This window comes from Canis aureus, chromosome 17, assembly GCF_053574225.1.
Source record: "Canis aureus isolate CA01 chromosome 17, VMU_Caureus_v.1.0, whole genome shotgun sequence".
Classification (NCBI taxonomy): domain Eukaryota; kingdom Metazoa; phylum Chordata; class Mammalia; order Carnivora; family Canidae; genus Canis; species Canis aureus.
The window spans coordinates 20242262-20245927 of record NC_135627.1 but is presented as its reverse complement, the minus strand read 5'-3'; the positions used below and the strand labels follow the sequence as shown (position 1 = coordinate 20245927).

Below are 3666 nucleotides of genomic sequence, written 5' to 3'. Positions count from 1 at the left end.
GTCTAGTAACTATCGACAAAAATCACACTTGAGAAGATAAGTTGCTCTTTCCTGGGAGCTGGAGATGCAGTCGAGTCTTGTTAGACTGCTTCCCAGAACCACTGCCAGCAGCATGACCTTCATGAAGTTCAAAACATTTTCTATACGTTGATAGGAAAAGAGAATTCCAAGTGAATCCAGCCTTCAGGTGGATATCCACACTTGTACTAACATTGCTTGAAAAATTTTCGAACCTACCAGCAATTAAATGGGACCTGGGATGTCTTGAGAGTTTGGTATATTGCTCACTCTCTCTAGATTACAGTCATTTAAGCACTAAGACCTAAATCACATAGATAGAGGAAAGGAGATTTTTTTTGAAAGCTTGTTATTATTTACAGTGGACAGAAAATTTGAAATTTTCCTCTAAATATAATTGGACAATTAGCAGTCCAACTTTAGTCTCATGAAACCAGCTCAATGTAAAACTGTCTTTCTTGAGCTTACTAAGAGTTGTTCACTACTGTATGAGGGAGCTCATGGTTCATGACCTGATCCATACATTCATTTTGATACTACCTGGCTCACTTACTTTTTTCGATTAACAAGAGCCATGAGTTAAAAAAAAAAAATCAAAGCATATTTCTCAGCTGGGAGAAGAGAAAGAAAAAAACATCACACGTGGTGAATGCAGATATAATGTGAATCTTAACAGGTGGAAACATTTCTATTTAAATTATCTTTCAAAATTGATATATTAATACTCTCTAACCAAATGCTACAGTTATGTTGAACTCTCATTCCTGGAAGAGAAAAAACAGGCTAGAAAAAAAAATACAAAAAATGTGCAAAAAAGGTTCATGGGGACTGAATATTCTATTAGGAGGCAGAGGTAGCTGGTGCCCCAGTGCTCACAAGGTACAGACAGAAGTAAGCCTGTGCTCGAAGGTACATTATGGCAGACTTAAAATATAAGCCATCTGTCCAAAAACCAAATGTTGAGAATTCGAAGTATTTTACTTCTGGTTCTCACAAAATTGATAATACTTTTTTTTTCCCTAATGAAAAAGTAGTAAATATTCAATATAGTAAAGTTGAAAGAATGAATGTATAACTGAAGAAACCAAGGGAAATCTACAGATGAGAAGTAAAATGTCATAAATCTGTAAACAAATGTGGGAACAGCACTAGGAGTGGAATCACTGGATTTTGTTTTGGTGAGGGTCTTGGGTGTTTATGATTATGAGAAAATCAGAAATAATACTATGTCCTGTAAGTACTATGCTGTTTGAAGACAAAACTGAGACTTTCTTCAGAGACTATAAAAGAATGAAGTAATTTCTGGCTACAAGTACAGTGATATGAAAACCAGGCTTGTTCATAAAGGTGAAAGGGACTGAGAAATGCAGGCTTCCACTTATGGGTTGAAGAAGTCATGGGAATAAAAGGCACAGTGCAGGGAATATAGTCAATGATGTTGTAACAGCATTGTATGGTGACAGATGGTTGCTACACTTGAATTGAACATAGCAATCTATAAGAAGTTGAATCACACCTGAAGCTAATGTAACATTGTATGGCAACTGTACTCAAATAAAAGAATTATTATTATTTTTTTAAAGAGCAGGTTTGCTTGTGCTTGGGCTTTGGGGAAAGACTAAATCTCTCCCCCGATATAATGTTATCTTGAGTATCTGCTTTGCATCTGTTTACTGTTTGAAACTGTATATTCTGCAGGGTGTGTAACTTGAAAAACTAGCACAGAAAATACTAACATGTCTACAAGGAGAAAATACAAAAATACTATGGAGAGACTGTCTGACAACTCAGGCAGCATGAGCTGAATATAGACCTAAGGAATATCTCACACTGAAGATTAGCTCAGAAAAAAAAAAAAAAAAATTCACGAGGAAACAATTAACCATGAGAGACAATCAGCAAATATTTTGAGTGGAATGAGTCACACTTTAATGACTTAAGATAATTGAAAATAGAAATTTTCTTGAAAAAGTAAGATACACAAGTTTACAATAATGAAAGATGTAAATAAATATATCAAATGGAAAGATCAAAGTTTATGAAAAAATTGTCAAATTTGAAATAATAAAGAAATGGAACTTCTGGATGTAAAAAAATTAAGTTAAAAAATTAATGGATAAGGTAAATATTGAATTAAACAAAGTTAACAAAGAATCCATAAACTGAGAGATAATTTGGAAATATGTCAAAAAGGTACAGCTGAGAAATATGCAGAGTTGCAAAATACGAATGCAAGATTAAGAGATATTCAAAATATGTCTAAAATAATTTCAGCTAGAAAGAATAAAGAAAAAATACAGAAAAAAATTCAGATTTATAATGACTGGACTTGGTGGCTACAGCCAGGGCAGCGAGGGGGTCACCGAAGTGCTCCAATTCTCGCGGCTGTACAGGGATTGAACCGCCACCATGTCAAGCCGAAGGGCAAAGACCAAGACCACCAAGAAGCACCCTCAGCGCGCAACATCCAATGTATTTGCCATGTTTGACCAGTCACAGATTCAGGAGTTCAAAGAGGCCTTCAACATGATTGATCAGAACAGAGATGGTTTCATTGACTTGGAAGATTTGCATGATATGCTTGCCTCCCTAGGGAAAGATCCAACCAATGAGTATCTGGATGCCATGATGAATGAGGCTCCTGGACCCATAAATTTTGCCATGTTTCTCACGATGTTTGGTGAAAAGTTAAACGGCACAGATCCGGAAGATGTCATCAGAAATGCTTTTGCTTGCTTTGATGAAGAAGCAACTGGCACCATCCAGGAAGATTATCTGAGAGAGCTGCTAACAACCATGGGAGACCGGTTTACAGATGAGGAGATGGATGAGCTGTACAGGGACGCACCTGTGGACAAGAAGGGGAATTTCAATTACATTGAGTTCACACGCAACCTTAAACACGATGCAAAAGACAAAGATGACTGAAAAGACCTTCAAATTCCAGCCAAACTTCCTTATTGCCACTTCGGGTATTTCTGAGACTTTCTCTTAGAGTCTGTTGCACGCCCTTAGCTTTGCAGCTTTTGCCTTTCTTGTATTTATTCTCAGCCATTTGGGGCACATGCATCTCTATAATCAGACTGGAAATGGGACTTTTTATGATTTTCAGAATAGAAAATAGGGCAATTTAACTTACCAGCTCCCCTCCCCAAAATAACTGCAGTCTGCACAGAGTCAGTATATTTTTTCAGAGAAAGTTATTCACTCAATTTTTTCTGAACCATAATTAAACTTTATGATAAAAAAAAAGAATTATAATGACTGAGGCTTATAAAGACATAATGGTTCAAAAAGCATAAAATAACACCAAGAGATGATAAAGTAAATTCAAATGAAGTTATATCACGATGAAAATGCACCTCTCCCCCTCAAAAAAAAAAAAAAATACAACACAGAGAAAAATCTTTAAGTTAGGGGAAAAAATAGATTATTTATCAAGAAGGAATTTTTTTTTTAGCAATAGCATTAATAAAGGCCAGAGGATATTACCTTCTAAGTACTACGTGAAAATAACTTATAATGAGTAATGGCTGACCCAGATAAGTATCAATTCAAGACTAAGGCATATGGAAGGGAATGTTTGATATAAAAGATTTCATTTACATTCATAGAGTTATAAAATAACTAATGAATTACATAGTTCAT

The 3666-nt window shown here is 35.4% G+C and overlaps 1 pseudogene; it reads left to right on the top strand.

Moving 5' to 3' along the window:
- The first annotated feature begins 2349 nt into the window (after window positions 1–2349).
- LOC144287464 (myosin regulatory light polypeptide 9 pseudogene) lies at window positions 2350–3273 on the top strand (annotated as a pseudogene).
- Window positions 3274–3666: the final 393 nt, after the last annotated feature.